Raw genomic sequence first — 24,403 nt, forward strand, 5'->3', positions numbered from 1 at the left:
CCACTGCGCATATTAGTTGCTCAATGTTCACCAGTAGCACATGGTATGTTTTGTTCAGTTGAGCCGCCTATTGGCTTTGACATGGCATTAGCCATTACTTTCTGTATTCAGTTTAGCCGCCTATGGGCTTTGACATTGCATTAGTCATTACATTCTGTATTCTGCCTATTGGCTTTGACATGACATTAGCCATTACTTTCTGTATCCAGTCTAGCCGCCTATTGGCTTTGACATTGCATTCCTATTGGCTTTGACATGATGTATTCAATTTAGCTGCCTATTGACTTTGACATGCTATTAGATATTCTGCCTATTGGCTTTGACATGATATTCAGCTTAACTGCCTATTGGCTTTGACATGATATTAGACATTGCATTTTGTATTCAGCTCCGCTGCCTTTTGGCTTTGACATGATATTATACATTGCATTTTGTATTCAGCTCAGCTGCCTATGGGCTTTGACATGATATAAGACATTGTATTTTGTATTCAGCTTAGATGCCTATTGGCTTTGACATGACACTAGACATTGCATTTGATATTTAGGTTAGCTGCCTATTGCCTTTAACATGACATTGCATTTGATATTTAGGTTAGCTGCCCATTGCCTTTAACGTGGAGTTAGACATGGCAGTTGAGAATCTAAGCTGTATTTTTCCAAGCTGTGTTTTTGCACCAGAGAACCAAGATGTTTTGCTCTCACAGTAGACTAGACCTGATAAGAGAGAGTACATGGGCGTCGTTTCTCTTCCCTTGAGCTTGGGAACAGGAGTAGTCTTGGAGACCTGGCCAGTCTCCAAAAGGCTTGCTCAGCTTCCCAGGTCTGAGAGGAGGGGGCACACCTTTGTAACGAATGTAACAGGCTGCAGAGAGTCAGATTTGAATCTGCCGGACCTCGTGCTGGAGCTTGGCGCAGGCTGCCAGCAATCCTGTGTGGGTAGATGAATCTCTCTTTCTCGCGGCTGACAGGGGTCCTCAGCTTGCAGACCTTAGAAAGATGAAGCTGTGAATAGTTCCCACACGGTGAAGTATTTGTTTTGCTTTGCATTCAATATCTTATAAATATAACCTGCTGTGTATATTGCAAACTGATATATTTTGTTTGATTAACGCGGACTTGAAAGCTACTAATTCGTCATTCATATAACAACAATAAAAGTCTTCTTTGACCTCAGAAGTGCATTTCTGTTGTGTTATGTTAGTGCTTAGAAACTAAATAAGAGGAAAGCACTACAGCCGTGTTCCCCTGTTCCGCTCCGCTCGTTGTGCCTGTATTTTGCCCCTTGTACTGATTAGTGCCATTTCCTCTATTTTGCCCCGTACTTTGCCCCTTGTCCTTTTGTGCCTTTTTTCCTCTGTTTCTGTTCCTCTCTCTGTGCGTGTACTTTGTCCCTTGTTTATTGTGCCTTTTTTCCTCCATTTCTGTTCCTCTTTCTGTGCCCGTATCTTGCCCCTTGTTTATTGTGCCTTTTTTCCTCCGTTTCTGTTCCTCTCTCTGTGCCCGTATCTTGCCCTTTGTGCGCTCCCCCGCTCCAGCTCCCTCTGAGCCGCTCACCACTCCCCTGACGCTGTGTCCCTGCGGCCCTGCCCCCCTCGCGCCCCCATTCGCCTCTCCCTCCCGCCTCACAGCTGCTCCTCCCTCCTCCCTTGTTAATGGCGGTCGTCTGCGCCCGTCTGTGCCTGGACTGCGGCCAGCGCCACCCTCCCTGGTCCTCGGGACCACCACACCCCCAGACACCGCTATACGACCAGCGACCTCAACGCCCTCAACCCTGGCAACAACACTGACTGCTTCCAATCCGCCCCAAGGAACACCTTTGGTCCCTTCTCCTGCCTCTCCTGCAAATTCACCTGCGACAAAACAACAAAACCCCCCAGAGCTGGAACCAACCACCTTCACTGCATACTCCTCAACACCTGCTCCGCTCGCAAGCACGCCATCGCATCCTGGGACCTGCTCGACACCACCGCCCCAGATATAGCCTTCCTCACCGAAACCTGGTGGAACGACTCCCCGGCACCCGACATCGCCATAGCCATCCCGGACGGCTACAGGATCACCCGAAGAGACCGCACCAACGGCATCGGAGGAGGAATAGCCATCGCCCACAAATCCACTCTCAAAGTCTCCACCTACAGGACAACACCCTCAAGATCGCCGAGCACCTACACTTCCAGGTCCACACCGACACCACCCTCAGATGAACGCTCATATACAGACCACTGGGCTCACAAGCACCCTTCAACTACACCATCGCCGAACTCGCCAGCACCCACGCACTCCCCTCCATGGACTACATCCTCCTCGGAGACCTCAACTACCACTTAGAGAACAACAACGACCTCAACTCCACCACGCTGATAGACAACCTCGCCAACCTCGGACTCCGACAACTCGTCACCACACCCACCCACATCTCAGGACACACATTTAACCCCATCTTCACCACAAGCGCGCACGTCACTTTCAACCACACCACCGAACTCTACTGGACCGACCACCACTGCATCCACTTCACCTTCAAGAAACAAACCAAGCACCACCACCCCCAACAACCACCTCGCCGCTGCTGGAGAAAAATCACCAAAGAACAACTAACCTACACCCTCAACCAGAACCCACCCACCGACCCAGACACCGCCGCCCTGAACCTCAATCAGTGGATCACCAACTGCGCCAACTCCCTAGCACCTCTCAAGAACCCACCCAACAACCAAGCCTGCAAAAAAAACACCTGGTTCACAGGCGAGCTCCAAGCCTCCAAACGCAACTGCCGGAAATTAAAAAAGAAATGGCTCCACGAGTGCACCCCCGACAACCACACTGCCCTCAAGGACGCCTCCCTCAGACACCATCAACTCATCAGAACAACCAAGAGATCCTCCTTCAAAGACTGCCTGGATAACAACGCACATGACAGCAAAGAGCTCTTCAACATCATGAAAGAACTCTCCAATCCCAGCACCAACATCAACGACATCCCACCATCCCAAGAACTCAGCGACTCCCTATCCACCAACTTTCTCCAGAAAATCACTGACATCCACAACAGCTTTCCTACCACTACCACGCCAAACCCCATCCTCGCAAACCCCACCCACACCCGCCTCCTGACCTCCTGGGCAAACATCAACGACACAGAGACACTCAAGATCATGAACTCCATCCACTCAAGATCACCGTCGGACCCATGCCCACACCACATGTACAACAAAGCAGACGCAACCATCGCCCCCCCAACTACGGAAGGTCATCAATATCTCCTTCGAAACAGCAATCTTTCCGGAAAGTTGGAAGCATGCTGAAATCCACGCCCTCCTAAAGAAGCCCAAAGCTGACACCCTTGATTCAAGAACTTCCGGCCCATCTCCCTGCTGCCCATCCCAGCAAAGGTCATCGAAAAAATCGCCAACACGCAACTGACTCGCCACCTCACAGACAGCAACATCCTGGACCCCTCCCAATCAGGGTTCAGATGGAACCACAGCACCGAGACCGCCCTTCTAGCCGCCACAGACAACATCGGACGCCAACTGGACAACGAAGAAACATCAGCCCTCATCCTCCTGGACCTCTCTGTCGCATTCAACACAGTCTGCCACCTCACCCTGATAGCCCACCTCTTTAAAGCCAGAATACAATACAAAGCCCTCGACTGGATTGCTTCCTTCCTCCACGGTCAAACCCAAAGTGTACGCCTCCCACCTTTCCGATCCACAGCCACCGACATCATCTGCGGCGTACCCCAAGGTTCCTCCCTCAGCCATACACTGTTCAATATCTACATGGCCCCCCTCGCACAAACGGCCCGCCAATACGACCTCAACATCATCTCCTACACCGATGACACACAGCTCATCCTCTCCCTCACCAAAGACCCGCACACCGACAAAACCAACCTCCATGAGGGCATGAAGGCCATCGCCGAATGGATGAGGAACAGCCGGCTGAAGCTGAACTCGGACAAGACGGAGGTCCTCATCCTCGGAACCACCCCCTCAGCCTGGGACAACTCATGGTGGCCGACCACACTGGGAACCCCTTCAACTCCCACCAACCATGCACGAAACCTAGGATTCATCCTCGACTCCTCCCTCTCCATGGCCAAACAGGTCAACGCAGTCTCCTCCTCCTGCTACAACACCCTCTGCTTGCTCCGCAGGATCTACAAGTGGATCCCGACTGAAAAAAGAAGAACCATGACACAAGCCCTCGTCAGTAGCAAGCTAGACTATGGCAACGCACTCTACACAAGCATCCCTGCCAAATGCCTAGGACGCCTCCATGGCATCCAAAATGCCTCCACCCGACTGATCCTCAACGTACCACGCCACACCCACATCTCCCAGCATCTGAGAGACCTCCACTGGCTCCCTGTGGACAAGCGGATCACTTTTAAACACTCATCCACACACACAAGGCCCTCCACAACACCAGACCTGCCTACCTTAACAGCAGACTCAACTCCTGCACCCCCACCCGCCAGCTCCGCTCCACGAACCTCGCCCTGGCCGCCGTCCTCCGCATCCAGCGAAAGACCTCCGGTGGCAGATCCTTCTCCTACCTCGCCGCCAAGACCTGGAACTCCCTCCCGACCAACCTACGCCAGACCCAAGACCTCCTCGCATTCAGAAGACTCCTCAAAACCTGGCTCTTCGATCAGTAAACAGCACCCCCCCATTCCCCCCAGCACCTTGAAACCCTCACGGGTACATAGTGTGCATTATACATTTTATGATTGATTGATTGATTGATTGATTGATTCTTCAGAAAGCCCATGGGCTAGCCCAGTGGTGCTTGTCCCAAAACCTCACAGTAAGGATGGTAAAAGAGAGATGAGGTTTTGTGTTGACTATAGAGGGCTCAACCAAGTAACCAAGACAGATGCTCACCCTATACCCAGGGCAAATGAACTGATTGATACACTGGCTTCTGCTAAGTATCTGAGCACTTTTGATTTACCTGCAGGGTATTGGCAGATTAAATTATCAGAAGATGCTAAACTCAAAACTGCATTTTCAACCATTGGAGGGCACTATCAATTCATTGTGATGCCCTTTGGTCTGAAAAATGCAACTGCCACTTTTCAAAGGTTGGTGAACACACTCCTGCAAGGGTTGGAAGCTTTTAGTGCAGCATACCTGGATGATATAGCTGTCTTTAGCTCCACCTGGGATGATTATCTGGTCCACCTGTGGAAAGTTTTGGAGGCCCTGCAAAGTGCCAGATAGGGCAGGGGAAAGTGGTTTATCTGGGCCACCTGGTAGGTGGGGAACAGATTGCACCACTGCAGGGGAAGATCCAGACCTTTATGGAATGGGCTCCACCTACAAAGCAAACCCAGGTGAGGGCCTTTTTAGGCCTCAGGTACTATAGGAGATTCATTAAGAACTATGGCTCCATTGCAGTTCCTCTTAATGACCTCACTAGTAAAAAGATGCCTAAAAATGTAAGAGCTCAAACAGGCCATGTGCTCTGCACCTGTCCTAAAAAGCCCTTGCTACTCCAAAAAGTTCATAGACCAGACTGATGCTTCTGAATTGGGGGTTGGGGCAGTGCTATCACAGCTTAACACTGAGGGCCAGGATCAACCTGTTGCTTTTATCAGCAGGAGGTTGACCCCTAGAGAAAAGCGTTGGTCTGCCATAGGGAGGGAGGCCTTTGCTGTGGTCTGGGCACTGAAAAGACCATACCTGTTCGGTACTCATTTTATTGTTCAGACAGACCACAAACCTCTACTTTGGCTAAAACAAATGATAGGTGAAAACCCTAAATTGTTGAGGTGGTCCATATCCCTACAGGGAATGGACTATACAGTGGAACATAGACCTGGGAGTACCCACTCCAAAGCAGATGGACGTTCCAGATATTTCCACTTAGACAATGAAGACTCATCTGGGCAAGGTTAGCCTTATTGTCCCTCGTTTTGGAGGGGGGGGTTGTGTAGGAAAGTACCATCTTGCCTGGCATGTTACCCCCATTTTTTACTTATATGTATGTTTGTTTTTGCCTGCGTCACTGGGATCCTGCTAGCCAGGACCCCAGTGCTCATAAAGTGTGCCCTGAATGTGTTCCATGTGTGGTGCCTAACTGTATCACTGAGGCTCTGCTAACCAGAACCTCAGTGTTTATGCTCTATCTGCTTTTAAAATTGTCACTGCAGGCTAGTGACTAATTTTACCAATTCTGATTGGCTTACTGGAACACCCTTATAATTCCCTAGTGTATGGTACATCGGTACCCAGGGTATTGGGGTTCCAGGAGATCCCTATGGGCTGCAGCATTTCTTTTGCCACCCATAGGGAGCTCAGGCAATTCTTACACAGAACTGCCACTGCAGCCTGAGTGAAATAACGTCCATGTTATTTCACAGCTATTTTACACTGCCCTTAAGTAACTCATAAGGCACCTATATGTCTAACCCTCACTTAGTGAAGGTTAAGTGCAAAGTTACTTAGTGTGAGGGCATCCTGGCACTAGCCAAGGTGCCCCCACATTGTTCAGGGCAAATTCTTCGGACTTTGTGAGTGCGGGGACACCATTACATACGTGAACTACATATAGGTCAATACCTATGTGTAGCTTCACAATGGTAACTCCGAACATGGCCATGTAACATGTCTAGGATCATGGAATTGTCACCCCAATACCATTCAGCCATTGGGGGGACACCCCCATGCATCCCCGGGGCTCCAGCATGGAACCTGGGTGCTGCCAAACTAGCTCTCTGGGGTTTTCTCTGCAGCAACTGCAACTGCCAACCCTCAGACAGGTTTCTGCCCCCCTGGGGCATCTGAATGCCTGTTGTGGTGTTTCTGCTGGTGCTTCCTGCTTCAGCATGGTCTCTCTCTGTTGCTGAGCACCCCCTCTGTCTCCTCCTCCAAGGGGTGACCTCCTGGTCCTTCATTGGCCCTGGCAGCACCCAAAATCCTCAAATGCGACTCTTGCAGCTAGCAAGGCTTGTTTGTCGTCTTTCTGCGTGGAAACAACTCTGCTTCCTCCATCATGCCGTGGGACATCTTCTTACCAAAGGAGAAGTTCCTGGCGCCTTCCGTTGTTGCAGAATCTTTGGCTTCTTCCAACCAGAGGCAGCCCTTTTGCACCTTCATTCGGGGTTTAGTGGGCTCCTGCCCCCCCTGGACACTTGCATGACTCTTGGACTTGGTCCCCTTCCTTTGCAGGTCCTCAGGTCCAGGAACCTGTCTTCAGTGCTTTGCAGTCAGTTGTTGCCTTTGCAGAATCTCCTATCTCAACTTTGCTGTCTTTCTGGGGTAGTAGGGTAACTTTACTCCTACTTTCCAGGGTCTTGGGGAGGGGTATCTTGGACACCCTTAGTGTTTTCTTACACTCCCAGTGACCCTCTACACACTACACTAGGCCAGGGGTCCATTCGTAGTTCGCATTCCACTTTTGGAGTATATGGTTTGTGTTGCCCCTAGGCCTATTTTCTTCTATTGCATTCTATTGTGTTCTACAGTGTTTGCACTACTTTTCTAAGTGTTTTACTTACCTGATTTTGGTTTGTGTGTATATTTTTTGTATATTACTTACCTCCCAAGGGAGTATATCCTCTGATATACTTTTGGCATATTGTCACTAAGATAAAGTACCTTTATTTTTAGTAACTCTATATGATATAAGTGGTATAGTAGGAGCTTTGCATGTTTCCTAGTTCAGCCTAAGCTGCTCTGCTATAGCTACCTCTATCAGCCTAAGCTGCTAGAACACTACTAATCTACTAATAAGGGATAACTGGACCTGGCACAAGGTGTAAGTACCATCAGGTACCCACTATAGTACTTACCCATATTAATGGGGCAAGCAACCAAGGTGGCAAAGTCAATGCCACCATCAGAGACTAAAACAGCCTCTGCGGTCTCTGTTCAGTTTCAAGTGTTTGAGAACTATGGATGCCTGGTAGTGTGATAACTATTACAAAAGAGGTTGGATTGCTCCCTGAAGGTCTATATGTACAAATAGCCTATATAAAAAGTAGCATAGTCTCTATTTCCTATATTGTAGGGATTCTGATAAGTGTACTGTTGATTTTGCACTTATATTTCATTGTTTTAGTGTTGATAATGAGTCCCCCACACCCGCATCCCCATTTTCCCCTTTTGGAAACACTCCACCCAAACCAGGGAACATGCACAGTCCATATTGAATTTGCATGATCTCTGGTTTGAACTCTATCCTATTGGAGGTGCTAGGCCAGCCACACAAGTGGGGTACTGTTTTTATTGTTAGAAGTGTGGGAATGCTGGTGGGTAAGAATTTAGTCGATGTCCACAGATTCTGGAACTTTCCCTCACAGAAAAGTGAGGAAAATGCATGCTTTTAGCCAAAATTGATGTTTGCAAGATAAAACGCGATAGTGTAATTCAAGCAAATCACACCACTCTAGACTCCCTTGCGTGTCTAGTTCGCAAAAATGTCTGAGTTTAGTAAGTTTCTCCAGAAGCGGGAGAGCCTGGACCCAAATACTGCAGTTACTTACATGGCCAAAATAGATTTATTTTGATATTGAAAATGTAATGTCACTACATTGTGTTTTGGGGCATTTTCTGTTAGAGACGCTAGGCCCGGCCACACAAGTGGAGTACTGGTTTTATTGAGAGAAGCATGACAATGCTGATTGATAGGAATTTTGTTTATCCCCACAGATTCCTAAACTTTCCCTCACAGACATATGACACAGGAGGAAAATATGTGTTTTCAGCCAAGATTTGAGGTTTGCAGGGCATTCTGGGTGATAAAGGTAGTAGGATCCATTCAAGTCATGCTACTCTTGACTCCCCTTGGCAGCTAGTTTTCAAAAATGTTTGGGTTTAGCAGATTTTCCTGAGTGGTATTTGAGCCTGAGCCTGAATTCTATCAATACGCACATTGCCATAAAGGTTCATATTTCACTGTGAAATTTGATATCTCCACCTTGCGTTATTGGGGCTGTTCCAGTTGCAGGGGTAGGCCGAGACACACCATTTGTATTGTGAGAAGTGAGTGGAATGCTGGGTAAAAGGAATTTTGTGGATTCTACATATTCTGGAACGCTCCCTCACAGAAATGTGAGGAAAATATATAATTTTAGCCAAAGTGTGAGGGTTGCAGGGCATGCTGGGTATGAAACGTTTGTGGGATTCATGCAAGTTATACCACCCTGGACTGCCCTAGGTGCCTAGTTTTAATAAATATCTTGCTTTCCGTAGTTGATGACTGAACCTGACACCCAATACCTCAGCTACCCACATCAGCAAAATGGGTCAATTTGCAAAGCAAAAGTGTTGATCTCTTTTCATTGCATTTTGGGGCCTTTCCTGTTGTGGTTTATAGGCCCAATGACATAAGTGAGGTTCACAGGGACCGCCTCCATTTGAACCACCGTCATTTGCAAACAGGTTATATCCACATGAGTTAAGTCAATTTTGAGGGGTGATCTAAGGTTTAAGTGAGACTTTCACTGAGCATCTCTTCAATGTGCTCATGGTGGCTTTGTTTCTGAAGTAATAGATGGACCATCTTTCACCATATTATGAATGGTCTGTTTTCTTGGGTCACCAGTTGGAGGACCTTCAGCAGGTGTGGTGGAAAATGAGCTTTTTTAAGGCAATCTACAACAGGCACTGTACACCACAGTGATTTTTCCACTTTAATTAAAGTCTTAACTCCATTTGTTAGAGTGTGGCCAGTCAAATAAGGACTTTTCACACATTCTATGTTCTTGCCCAACAATTGCCTTGTACTGGCCCACTGTATGCAAAGTGATGACAGCTTCTTGTGGTCATGACTTCCAAATAGCAGTTGGCATGGTTATGCTGAATGATATCACCAACTCTTAAAGGAAGTCTTCTCACTGGAGAAGATGGCTTGCTACCTCATTTGCATTTGCAAAACAAACACAGTGGTGGAAGACTGCAGTACAACCTGCTAGAGATGATTGGTCCGTAGAGATGATTGCCATGGCAGGCCAAAAGAGCCTCCTACGCAGGCTCAAGGATCAGTCAGCAGTCTTATTTAAGAACTGAAGTCATTTCTTAAACAGTATCGGAAAAGGCCATGTGCATTACATGTCTTCATTGAGTCTGAGTTTTGTGCATACATGAAACAAGATCAGCTGACTCTTGATTTGCGACCCTGTGGATAAAAGAGTGTCCTCTGAATATTGCATTGGTATGTGGATGGAAAATATTATGGCATACCCTGTGCTTATACCTCTCCATAACCTGGCATACAAAGTCCTCCAATTATCTACTTGGCCTGTCCTCCTAGGTCACAGCTTGTTAAAGTCACAGTTGATATAGAAGTGGTGGAATAGCCCGTACTTCCTCTAGGTTAGAGAATGAGAAGAGACGGTTGGTTAGTGTTCAGTGTCCTGAGCTGGTTAGGATCCTAAGCTCCTCTTTTTATTGGCATTTTTGTTTATAAACAACTTTATTGTTTTTAAAGAGACAGAGCAACTCACATGGAAATCCATCAATAAAACACATGCCGATGGCACAGTTAATCCCACCCATGTCCATACAGTTCAATAGCCAGCAGATCCTACAATAACATTATAGGTCCCCTTGACAGTCCCCTAATAGCATGTCTGATTCCCCATTGCCAATCCATTTACTCCATACTTTATTATGCACTGGTTTTTCCTGCTGGGCGCACCAATCAATGCCTCGCCTCCACTGGGTCAGTGAGTGGGGTTTTGCAAGTTTCCAGTGGGCTAAAATATCTCTTCTTGGCAGCAGCAGTTCCATCCCCTGGAAGACCCCTCATTCCCTCAAGAAATCCCAATAGGATTGGTATTGGAGTCATGTCTAGACCAACGCCTAGTGCAGGGGACATTTCAGCGACAATCATCTTCCAGTATGTTACTATTGTGGAACATGCCCACACCATATGAAAAAAATCAGCATCAGGCTGCGAGCAGCGGCGGGCACTAGGAGTCGTCTCCAAGTCCTGTCCTTTGCATTCTGTCTGGGGTTAGATAGGCACAATGTAATAAAAATGTCTGGATAAGGCACAGCAGCAATGACATGGTCAGAATTCGTGGCACCATCAGGGCGTCTTGCTAGTTTTCATCCTCCAGGTGCCCCAGCCAAACTTCCTATTGAGATTTAAGGCCTGCCAGGAGAACCTGTGTGTTAATACTCAGGGTGCAGTATATTTGAGACACTCCGCCTTTACCCAATGCTCACATCATAGCTTTTGCTTATACCAGGCTGAATTCGGGAAGCACCATGTCTGTCTGGATATGGGACTGCAATGCGTGGTGTAATTGTAAGTATTTGTGAAATTGGGTATTTGAAAGGGAGTACTGCTCTCTGAGGTCATGAAACAAAAGGATGTGGGACCCACGCCAGATGTCGCCCAATAGTGTGATACCAATGGTATCCTACTTGCCAAATCCCTCTAGGGCAGAAACCTCCCCAAGCCATGTGCCATGCCACAGGTGGTCTGTTGAGTAACTTTAGACCACCAGCCCATGGAGCACAATGCGGCCTTCTATCCTCTAAACACTGATTGGGTCACTTCAGGGATGTTGTTAGGAAGTGGGGCACCATAGAGCAGCACCAGAATGCGAGGAAACCCTAGGGTAAGGAGTTCAAGTTGATATGCCGGGTCTGACCACCCACCTCCGAGCCAAGCATTGACCACCAACAGCTGGGAAGCTAGGTAATAAAGATACAGGTTTGACATCCCCAGCCCCCCTCCATAGGTGCGCTGCTGGCAGGTAGAAAAGGCTAACCGTGTGCTCAAATTATGCCATATGTGCTGCTTCACCACTGACTACCTTTTATTAAACCAATGCCTCAAGACTGTGTGGGGGTGGTTTTGGAGGAGGTAGAGGAATCGTGGCAAAATCATTATTTTATATAGAGCAATCCTACCAATGATGTTAAGGGGAAGCGCCTGCCACCTGTGAAGGTCTTCCTAAATCTTACCAGTAAGGGGTGTAATGATGTTAAGGGGCCACACCAAATCCGGCTCCAGGGAGACAGTGATGCCCAGGAACCGAAAGCTACTGCACCAGATTGGGATAATGTGCTGCCAGCCGGAGCTACGTCTTGCAGGTTACTTCTGTTTTCTTAAGGAAAATAAAGGCTTTGTTGGAACGACGTACTTGGATGATTCTACTTTTCTTTAAATTTTGCGAATTGTAATACATAGACATTAGACCTCGCCTTGGTTGTACTTTGGGAGCAGTGGGGGCCTTGGTTGGGGAACCACAATTAAATATTTGGGACAAGGTGGAGGTGAGGTTGGACTATTTTGCTTGCTGCTCTGGTCGGATGATATTTGTGTATATATTGAGCTCACCGCACTCCTGTCTTCCAAGAGGATATAATTATATATTGTTTTCTTCAGGTGATAATTGTTCTTGTATTTAATACATCATGTATTGCGATGTCAAGATTTAAGGACAAGAGGGAAGAATTCGCTCTTGATTTATTCGCACAGGGACCTAGGATAAACAATGGAGGCAAAGAGGAAGGCAGGGAACAGCTTAGGGTTAAAATTCAGAGGTTGGAACGACTGAAAAAGCAGGAATTGACTAGATGGTGGGATGAAGTTACCATGCAAAAATATTTGGACAACAACAGGATCCGAAGGGGACTGAGAATTCACTTTTTTCCTACATTTGAAGATTTGGATAAAGTATCACTAAAGGAGTGGGAGGACAATTTACAAAGTGCATCAATGACAATTCTGAAGATATGAATTGGACATGCAAACAAAAAAGTTGAGAAATTTCAAGTTGAGACTGATAAAATAAAAAATGAGATCAAGATTTGTGACTTGAAGGAGGTCATTAAAAAAACTCTTACATTTTGGAGAAAGTGACTGAGGGACATCAGGTTTATTTACAAGATACAAATCTTACAAAGATCAGGCGGGATGAGATTAATTATAAAGAAGGGAGAGTATATACTTTTGCTAGGAGATTTGATAATATCAAGGTATTAGGTGAGGGGAAAGAAGTTTGAAATAAATCTTCTGAAATTGGATCAATCAGTAGTAGAACATCTTCAATGGAGAGCATCCCTGTATGGGATAGGGAATTAAGCACTGGTGCTACCAACCCCAAGGACCATGATCAATCGACATTCCTAATGGAAATGGAACATCTGAGATTGGGTAATAAACAGACAAAAAAGGAGTAAAGACCCGGATGGGCAGAAATAAGTGGAGGAAAAAGAGATTCGACAGGGCCAGGGGTTCAAACACGGTCCAAGAACACTTAATAAATAATCAAGTTAGGGGTGTTGAGGCAGAGGTTGAAAGACATTGATAATAAAACTAGGGATTTACAAATTGTTAATCTCTCCAAATATACACTAACGGAATCAGAACAAAATGTCCTTGGTAAAGGTTTAGCTTTTTTGTCCTACACCAGTTGGTGATTCTTTGGATGTGGCAGTGGATTTGTATAAATTTATATGTGCATTAAAATGAAGAAATAATTTCCATGTATTCCCCAGACTGTCTCTCCATCCTGATGAACCATCTTCACAGCCGGAGCACACTGTATCCGATTTATGTGATTTACAGCTGTGACTTTCAATCCCAGACTATGACATAATGGTGGTCATTACAACCTGGCGGACGGTGTTAAAGCGGAGGTAAGACCACCAACAGGCCGGCGGTAAAAAAATTGGAATTACGACCGTGGCGGAAACCGCCAACAAAGACAGCCACTTTAACACTCCGACAGCCACGGCGGTACAAACAAACAGCGTGGCGGTCACCGCCAACAGACAGGCGGGAGACAAAGTACTGCCCACTGTATCACAACCTACCAATCTGCCACCTTTTCCAGGGCGGATTCACCGCGGACAAAAAAACGGCGGAAACTGGACTTCGAAGGGAAAGCGCTCACCTCTACACACCCCACGACGAACTCGGACACCATGGAACCAGAGCTGCAGATCCTGCCAGCCCTCATCTTCTTGCTCCTCTACCAGGAGCACGAACGCCGCCGGCGAGGACAACGGTGAGTACTGCACCTACGACACAGGGGAGGGGGAGGGAAAAAACAGGGACACACACACGCAACACCCCCACCCTCACCCACTACAACACACACACCAATACAGCATGATACATTACAGTTACACCCCCCAACACCCCTGGAAGAATGCAAAGACAAAAGGAAATGAGTGTAACCATTTTAATATATTAAAATCAAGTACGCAAAAATATATATATATATATATACACTATATACAACATATACACGAAGCTCAGTAATCCAGGAAGTGCACCAATGAAGTCCGTGGAACACTGGGCCCACACGGTATGGGCGAGGCCCACACAAGATCCCCGACCATGATGGAGAGAACACTGCAGGGGCATCAGAGAGCAAGAAAACAGGCACCTCAGGGGGAGGGAAAGGGGGGGCACCTCAGCCGGTTGAGTGCATGACGCCAGATCAACGAGAGGGCCACATGCCCACTGTTCCACCCTGGGGAGTGCAAAGCCACAGCCTCTCAAGTCTCTCCAGTGGGTGGGTTGCCCACTGTTCCATCATGAGGAGTGCAAAGCCACAGTCTCTCAAGTCTCTACAGTGGGTGGGTTGCCCGTTGTTCTATCCTGGGGAGTGCAAAGCCACAGTCTCTCAAGTCTATACAGTGGGTGGGTTGCCCACTGTTCCATCCTGGGGAGTGCAAAGCCACAGTCTCTCAAGTGGATAACAGTCTCCACTGGTTCTGGAGGGGGCATTGTGCCCAGAGTGCTACATCCTGCTAAGGACAGAGGTAGTGGATGTGAATCTCCACTGGTTCTGGAGGGGGTATTGTGCCCAGAGTGCTTCATCCTGCTAAGGACAGAGGTAGTGGATGTGAATCTCCACTGGTTCTGGAGGGGGCATTGTGCCCAGAGTGCTTTATCCTGCTAAGGAGAGAGGTAGTGGATGACAGTCGCCACTGGTTCTGGAGAGGGCATTGTGCCCAGAGTGCTTCATCCTGCTAAGGACAGAGGTAGTGGATGTGAATCTCCACTGGTTCTGGAGGGGGCATTGTGCCCAGAGTGCTTCATCCTGCTAAGGACAGAGGTAGTGGATGACAGTCTCCACTGGTTCTGGAGGGGGCATTGTGCCCAGAGTGCTTCATCCTGCTAAGGAGAGAGGTAGTGGATGTGAATCTCCACTGGCTCTGGAGGGGGCATTGTGCCCAGAGTGCTTCATCCTGCTAAGGACAGAGGTAGTGGATGACAGTCTCCACTGCTTCTGGAGGGGGCATGGTGCCCAGAGTGTTTCATCCTGCTCGTGACGGACTCAGTTGCGTCAGTGCCCTTGGCGCTCATGGGCCAGCGGTGCTTGAGGCGGCGGTGCCCTGTTCAGCGGTGCTTGAGGCGGCGGTGCCTGTTCAGCGTTGCTTGTATCGGTGGGGCCCTGTTCAGCGGTGCTTGTAGCGGCAGGGCCCTGTTCAGCGGTGCTTGAGGCGGCGGTGTCCTTGCCAGCGGTGCTTGAGGCGGCGGTGCCCTGTTCAGCGATGCTTGTAGCGGCGGTGCCCTGTTCAGCGGTGCTTGAGGCGACGGTGCCCTGTTCAGCAGTGCTTGAGGCAGCGGTGCCTTGTTAAGCGGTGCTTATGGCAGCGGGCTCCTTTGCAGTGACTCAGCTGCTGGCGGTCCTCTCTAGCCCAGCGGGGCTTGTGCTGGCAGTCCTCTCTAGCCCAGCGGGGCTTGTGCTGGCGGTCCTCTCTAGCCCAGCGGGGCTTGTGCTGGCGGTGGCCTCCTGGGCAGCAGGGCAGGTGCTGGTGGTGGCCTCCTGGGCAGCAGGGCAGGTGCTGGTGGTGGCCTCTTGGGCAGCAGGGCAGGTGCTGGCGGTGGCCTCTTCGGCAGCAGGGCAGGTGCTGGCAGTGGCCTCTTGGGCAGCAGGGCAGGTGCTGGCGGTGGCCTCTTGGGCAGCAGGGCAGGTGCTGGCTGTGGCCTCCTGGGCAGCGGGGATGATGGCAGTCTTCTCTGCCGTGCTGCTCTTCCCAGACTTGCCGGGTTTCTTGTGGCCCTTCCGCACCTTTGAAGGTGTTGCAGCTGACTCCACACTCCCACCGGGACCCCTGGGAGCGGATATGGTGGCTTGAGTCTTCCCCCTCTCTCGCCGGGCACTGGCCAACTTTTGATGTTTGACAGGTGGGGGACTGTACATGCTGTGGCTCTGTGCCACACTGGCTGCCCTGGTGGCCGGTGCACTCCAGATTTCGGTGACTACAGGCACCACTGGTCCCAGAGATATTGTGGCTGAGGTGTTAGGTTGGGACCTGGAGAGTCTGGCCCTAGGAGACAGACGGGGTGGGGGAGTTGTGGGAAAGAGGTCAAGGTTGGACAGGAAACGTTTTTTGGAGACACTCGGACGGGTAGCTGGAGGGGTTTGGGAGTGGAGGAAGAGGTTGTGGTTGTAGGAGGTGTTCGTTTGGTGACTTTGGGTGAAGGTGCATGCGCTGGAGGCTGTCGTGAGGTGGATGGCTGGTGGGTGGGTGTGTGCCTGCGTTTGTGTATCTTGGGAGGTGGCGTCACAGACACACGGGGAGAGGACACAGGGGACGTGTGAATGGTAGTGGGGGTGGTGACTGCACGTGAGCGGGTTGTGGTGGTGTGTGTGCTGGTGATGTAGTGCATGCAGGTGTGAGTGGAGATGAGACTGGGAGGGAGGAGGGAGACGTGGAGGAGGGGGACACAGTGGAGGCAGTGGATGTTGGTGTGTCTGCATGTGTGTGATGCTTGCGTGAGTGCCTGTGGGATGTGTGTGCTTATGTTTGCCAGAGCTTCCCTTGTGTGCATGCTGGTCTGATGGTGTGCTTGGGATAGACTGGGGTACAGGGGATTGGGTCTGGGTGGAGGAAGTTGGAGGGGGGAGGCTAGAGACGGGGACAAAGGCTGCCATCAGTGCTGCGGCCAGAGTCTGAAAAGCTCGCTGAAGGGCCGCCTGACCAGAATGAATGCCCTCCAGGAATGCATTGGTTTGTTGCAGCTGTCTTTCTACACCCTGGATGGTATTCAAAATGGTAGACTGCCCAACAGTGAAGGACCTGAGGAGGTCAATGGCCTCCTCACTGAGGGCAGCAGGGGTGACTGGGGCAGGGCCTGAGGTGCCTGGGGCAAAGGTGATGCCCACCCTCCTGGGTGAGCGGGCACGGGACAAAGGCTGAGGGGCTGCTGGGAGTGCGGTGCTGGTGGGGGGTTGGTGGCTGTACCTGTAGATGCGGGGGGCACAGATGTTGCCGCCACCACAAGGGAGCTCCCATCAGAGGACGAGTCTGTGTCACTGGTCTCAGCTCCTGTCCCTGCCGTGGAGCTCCCCTCGCCCTCCGTCCCACTGGTGAACTCCGAGTCCATAGTGTGGCCCTCCAGGGCCATGTGGGATGCAGCTCCCTCCTGCTCCGGTGCCACTGCTCCTCCGCCTGATGATGCTAATGCACACAAGAACAGGGAGACCACAAAAAGGGGGGGGCAACAGAAGAAAGACATGTTGAGTGCATGCAATACCGCTACCGTTGGCGGATACGACAGACACAGAAGCCCCCTGCACTGCGCCGTGCTCTTGGGATCCACTGTTCAATCCCTGGGACATGGCCTACAAGGCTATGGACAACATCTGCACACATGGATGACACAGGGGCATGACTAGGTGTACTTGGCACACTAAAGAGTTGGTGTGGGGTGCCACATGGCCTGCCTTACGGTGGGACCTTGCCTACTAAACATGCCCTGGCCTAGGGAAACCTACAGCCCACCTCCCCACCCAGACACCTCCACTGCACGCAAAATCAGCAGGATGAGAGTGTACTCACCCTCTTGTGGCTGCTGTGATGCCGTCAAGCGCCCATCCAACTCCGGGTACGCCACCGCCAGGATCCGGAACATCACAGGAGTCATGGTGCGACGGGCGCCCCTCCCACTTTGGGAGGCCATCCCCAGCGGAGCCTCCGCCGTCTTATTGCTCCAGTGGCGAATGTCCTTCCATCTTTTACGGCAGTGGGTGCCCCGTCTGTGGCAGACCCCCAGAGTCCGGACGTCCTTGGCGATGGCACGCCAAATATCTTTTTTCTGGTGGGCGCTGACCTACATGAATTGTACAGGGGGAAGAGAATTTTTATTACCAACTGCACCGTCACGGTCATTGGCCCCCATCCCTACCTTTGCCATGTGACACATGCATTCATCGTCGTTTCATGCACGCCTCATTCTCCCCCCCATCTTTCATCCACCCCACTCCACACATGCACAGCCCATGCAACATGCTCCCAGTGTACTTACCTGTTTGTCTGGAGGACCGTAGACTAGCATGTACTGGGGGAAGACCCCATCCACAAGTTTCTCCAACTCCTCCGATGTGAAGGCAGGGGCCCTTTCCCCAGATACTCGAGCCATTGTCTCTTCCAGACCCAGGTCACAGCAGCACTTGCAGTGTAGGTCCTCTCCTGTTGAAGATCAGGTATCGAGTGATTGAACAGATAGAAAATGGCGGTCGACTGCCTACCGCAACGGTGTACAACGCCAGCGCAGTTACCTCACATCCCATTGTCCCACTTTAGAGGTCAGGCAGCTGCCATTTCAGGGGCCCACATGGCTTAATTTTTAACTGCGTCACACATACCTAGGCCTAGCCTCAACAAACACACAGGCCACTTTTCGGATTAGGATTTGTGTTCTGTGTAACCTGTGGGTACGTACCTCTGAGTTGGTTGACTTTGTACTCGCTGTTGTCCTTCATAGGCACCGTCCACTGGGACATGTGAGGAGATGGCGGCATCCTCCGGTGTACAGACCGCTGGTGGACCTGTCGACAATGGAGGAAAGACATGTGATCATCACCTACAGGCTTGACCGTGCCACAGTCCATGAACTGTGTACCCAGCTAGAGCCAGACCTGATGTCAGCTATCCGCCATCCCACAGGAATCCCCCATCAAGTGCAGGTGCTGTCAGTACTCCATTTCCTGGAAAGTGGGTCATTTCAAACAACAGTGGCCATACCATCAGGGATGTCCCAGCCTATGTTTTCCAACGTGTTATCCAGAGTGTTGTCTGCCCTGCTGAAACACATGCGGAGGATTTGCCCACAGTGAAAGGTGACTTCTATGCCCTGGGACATATCCCCAACATCATAGGTGCCATTGATGGGACACATGTGGCTTTGGTCCCCCCCGCAGGAGTGAACAGGTGTTCAGAAACCGGAAGAGTTATAATTCCATGAATGTGCAGATGGTGTGTTTGGCCGACCAGTGCATCTCCCATGTGAATGCCAAGTTTCCTGGCTCAGTGCATGACGCCTACATCCTGCGGAATAGCATCATCCCTTATGTGATGGGTCAACTCCAGAGGCATCGTGTGTGGCTATTAGGTGAGCACCTGGAAGCAAGACAGTGGGAATGGTTGTCTGGGTCTGGGGATATCCCTACAGGTTAGTGTGTGTCTAACAGGTGTCCCTCGCCATTTGCAGGTGACTCTGGTTACCCCAACCTGTCATGGCTACTGACCCCAGTGAGGAATCCCAGGATAAGGGCAGAGGAACGCTACAATGAGGCACATGGGTGAACTAGGAGGGTTATAGAGAGGACCTTCGGCCTCCTGAAGGCCAGGTTCAGGTGCCTCCATATGACAGGTGGATCCCTATTCTACTCACCAAAGAAGGTGTGCCAGATCATCGTGGCCTGCTGTATGCTTCACAACTTGGCTTTGCGACGACAGGTGACTCTTCTGCAGGAGGATGGTCCAGATGGTGGTGTTGTTGCAGCTGTGGAGCCTGTGGACAGTGAAGACGAGGAAGCAGAAGAAGAGGACATGGACAACAGGAACTCAGTGATCCTGCAATATTTCCATTGAGACACAGGTAAGAGTACAGACCTGCCTACTACATGTACTTTAACACTACTACCTCTCTACTGTCTGTCGTTTTCACCCAGTGTATGGTCACTGAGTTGTCACTTTCCCTTACGATTTCACAGATGTGGGTCCCACTGTGTGACATATGCTTTGTTTCCTCAAGGACTAGAGCTGTGTGACATAGGTATGTTGACATTACAATTGAAAGAGCATTTTGTCACTGTAATTGCTTATACACCATTTTGAAATCACAGACTGACTCCAGATTGTTTTGTGGTTCAAGGGTGTTTATTGAAGTGCTCAATATTGGAGGTGAGTTGTGAAATGGTGAGGGGTGATGGTAGAGGAATGTCCATGACAGAGTCCAGTCTATTAGTCTCACAGGTGCATTGCCCAAATGGGCATAGGAAGTGGAGCTGGGGCAGTTTGAGGATGGACAGGGTGACGAAGTGGGACAGAAAGATGACATTCAGGGTGGTCTCATTTCTTGGCGGGGGTCTTGGCTTCATTCTCTGTCTTTGTCCTGGATCTCAGGGACCATTTGCGGGGTGGTTCTCTCTCTGCAGGGGGTGGGGTGCTGGTGTGGTGGTCCTCTGGCGGGGCATCCTGTCCACTAGCGCTGGCGCAGGTGGTGAGCAGTTCATCGTCCATGCTACGGTCAGGGGTCCCTTGTTGTGCCACAGTGTCCCTCCTGGTGTGGAGTACTTCCTTCAGCACCCCTACGATGGTGCCCAGGGTGAAATTGATGGTTCTGAGTTCCTCCCTGAAGCCCAAATACTGTTCCCTCTGCATGCGCTGGGTCTCCTGAAACTTGGCCAGTACCGTTGCCATTGTCTCCTGGGAGTGGTGGTTGGCTCCCATGATGGAGGAGAGGGCCTCCTGGAGAGTGGGTTCCCTCGGCCTGTCCTCCCCCTGTCGCACAGCAGCCCTCCAAGTTCCCCCGTGTTCCTGGGCCTCCGTCCCCTGGACCATGTGCCCACTACCACTGCCCCCAGGTCCCTGTTGTTGTTGGGGTGGTGGGTTAGCCTGGGTTCCCTGTAGTGGTGGACACACTGCTGCTTGACGTGCCTGGGGACAGAGGTATGGGCCCGCTCGGTGGGTGCTGTGCTGGTGTTTCCAGAAGGAGAAAGCTCTGTAGTGGCCTGTGACTGGGTGCAGGGAACCGACTGTCTAGAGGTCCCCGATGGGCCGGGCTGATCATCTAGACCCAGTTGGATAGAGGTGCTGTCATCACTGTGGGCCTCTCCTGTTGGTGGTGTGGACATGTGTGGACCCTCCTGTCCGGTGAAGTTGGGTAGGGGTCCCTCAGGGGTATAAAAGGATGTTTATTACATATGTGTGTGGCATGGTGTGCAATGGATGGGTGACGGTGTACCCCAGTGTTTGCATTCCTGTGTGGGACCCTGTGTGATGATGGTTTAGGGGGGTGAATGGGTATGTGCAGTGGGCATGCTTTGGTGATGGGTGTCCATGCTTTTTTGTTGCATGCAGGGCTTGGTGTTTGATGGGTGGTTTGTGATATTGGGACATTTGTGAGGAGTAGGAGTGATGCGGGTGAGGGTGAGGATGGGGTATGTGATGGCATGCAGGTAGGGTGGGGGATGTAATAGTTAAGATTTGACTTACCAGTGACCATTCCTCCATCTACTCCTGCAAGGCCCTCAGGATGCAGAATCGCCAAGACCTGCTCCTCCCATGTTGTTAGTTGTGGGGGAGGAGGTGGGGGTCCGCCGCCAGTCTGCTGAACCGCAAGGTGGTGTCTTGAGACCACGGAATGCACCTTCCCTAATAGGTCGTTCCACCTCTTCCTGATGTCATCCAGATTTCTTGGGTGATGCCCCACTGCGTTGACCCTGTCCACTATTCTTCGCCATAGCTCCATCTTTCTAGCTATGGAGGTGTGCTGCACCTGTGATCCGAATAGCTGTGGCTCTACCCGGATGATTTCCTCCACCCTGACCCTGAGCTCCTCCTCCGAGAACCTGGGGTGTCTTTGCCGTGCAATGGGATGGTGTGTGTGATGTGTGGGGTGGTGTGTGTGGTGATAAGTGTGCTGATATGTAGTGGTGTGTTGTGTGAGGTGCGTGGAAGTTCTGTTGGTGATGGTATTTTGTGCGGCAAAAGCAAAGCAAACGCTGTGGGATAGCGTAACTGGATGGACGGAATGCAGGACCAATCAAACATTCACCCCCATCCACAGATCTGGGTTTAATCCATCCATTATTTTGCTCACCATGCCACCCCAGTTTGAACCCAGCCATATGCAAATCAGTCTTGACCCTGTTCCTCATGGGAACAGTCCAGCCCGAACTGCCAGGTTCTCCCTGGACCGGAAACAAGCATCCTGGGACCGGTTTCGGGGTTTCACCCCTCATCAGCCAGGCTAGCTTGAATCCAGTGGCACAGTGAGCCCGGGACCCATGTCTGGGCATACCCGCGCACTTAGGGCGGCAAAAGCAAAGCAAACGCTGTGGGATAGCGTAACTGGATGGGCGGAATGCGGAACCAATCAAACATTCACCCCCAGTCACAGATCTGGGTTTAATCCATCCATTATTTTGCTCACCATGCCACCCCAGTTTGAACCCAGTCATATGCAGATCAGTCTTGACCCTGTTCCTCATGGGAACAGTCCAGCCCGAACTGCCAGGCCAGGTTCTCCCTGGACCGGAAACAAGCATCCTGGGACCGGTTTCGGGGTTTCACCCCTCATCAGCCAGGCTCGCTTGAATCCAGTGGCACAGTGAGCCCGGGACCCACGTCTGGGCATACCCGGCGCACTTAGGGCGGCAAAAGCAAAGCAAACGCTGTGGGATAGCGTAACTGGATGGACGGAATGCAGAACCAATCAAACATTCACCCCCAGTCACAGATCTGGGTTTAATCCATCCATTATTTTGCTCACCATGCCACCCCAGTTTGAACCCAGCCATATGCAAATCAGTCTTGACCCTGTTCCTCATGGGAACAGTCCAGCCCGTATTTTGTGCCTGTGGATGCTTGGTAGTAGTTTGTGGTGTCTCTCTTTGGCCTTCTCTTGGTAATTGTAGTCGATGGGGTTTGTGAGTGATGTGGGTGTGTGTTTTATATTGCAGTGGGTGTGTGGGGGTGGTGTGTGTATGTGCATCAGGTGTGTGTATTTGTAATTGTCCAATGTGGCGGTGTTTTGTAAGAGTGTGTGTATTTTGAGCGCAGCGGTGTGTACCGCCAATGGAATACCGTGGTTAAAAGACCGCCGCGTGGATTCGTGTGTCGTGATAGTGTGGGCGTATTTCTGTTGGCGTGACGGTGGAGGTTTTGTTTTCACTGACCTTTGGTGTGGCGAACTTCTGTGGGTGTCTGAATTTTGGCAGATTCCGTGCTGTGGGTCATAATAGTTGTGGCGTAATTCCGCGGCCGTGGTGGTGTGTTGGCGGTCTTCGGCACGGCCGTAAGCGGCTTTTACCGCCAATGTTATAATGACCGCCAATATCTTTAGAGAGGTTGGTGGACAGTTTGGATAATACTGAGAATTTGTGCACTAACAGTGGCCTGAAAGAAAAATCTAAGTTTATCCTGAAAGGAACCCATTGGAACATGGATATTTTTAACAATAGGGTCATGAAGGATTTGTATAAATTATATGAAGGACATCATGGGAGGAACCATGGATCTCCCAACTAAACAATCAATGAGAGGGAGGAACTGAGTAACTTGAAGAGAAATGATTCTATAGTAATTAGAGAAGCAGACAAGTGTGGTAATGTGGTAATTATGAACAAAATGGTTTACCTACAGAAGATTGATAGGAGATACTGATTGCTATGAACTGGTTACTTATAACCCTATGAAAGAAGTTGTTTTTCTTATTAGCTTGAGACTTAGGGGCATATTTATACTCCATATGCGCCGAATTTGCATCATTACGCAAATTCTGAGCAAAACTAATTCCATACTTACATTTTGATGTTTGACCCGTCTAACGTCAAAATATTGGAGTTTGCACCATTTTTTAGATGCATGAATCAACCTTGCGTCAATGAAATGCAAGGTAGGTGTTCCCATCTAAAAAATGGTTCAGACCCCATACCCCCATATTTATTCCCCCCCTGCTAAAATGATGCACGAGTGGGAGGAGGGGCTAAATAATGGTGTTTGCAAAGGTGCAAAGTAGCTGGGTTGGCCAGTTACAAGAGGATGTTATCTGCATATAATGCAATGTGGTCCCATCCCTGTATCAGGGGGTCCCCTTGCAGGATCCGTGTCCGGGTCTCCATCGCTAATGCAAAGAGAAGAGAAGAGGAGACAGGGGGCAGGCCTGACGAGTCCCAGGTCTGATAGGTAAGGTTTCTGACATCACGCCGTTCACCTCTACCCAGGCTGACTGGTTACATTAGGGGATTCACACCAGGCTACGCTACTTGGGACCTATCCTTGCTTTCACCAGCACATGGAGCAAGTAGGACCAGTCAACGCTATTAAAAGCCTTCTCAAAATCTATGAGGCGCAGCGCCAACTGGGGGGATAGAGTATGACGATAAACCAGGGCCAAGTGCAGGCGTCTGTGAGAAACTAGCCTCTTTCTAGCATTGTTACCCCCACTTTTGACCC

This window comes from Pleurodeles waltl, chromosome 11 (genome assembly GCF_031143425.1).
Source record: "Pleurodeles waltl isolate 20211129_DDA chromosome 11, aPleWal1.hap1.20221129, whole genome shotgun sequence".
Classification (NCBI taxonomy): domain Eukaryota; kingdom Metazoa; phylum Chordata; class Amphibia; order Caudata; family Salamandridae; genus Pleurodeles; species Pleurodeles waltl.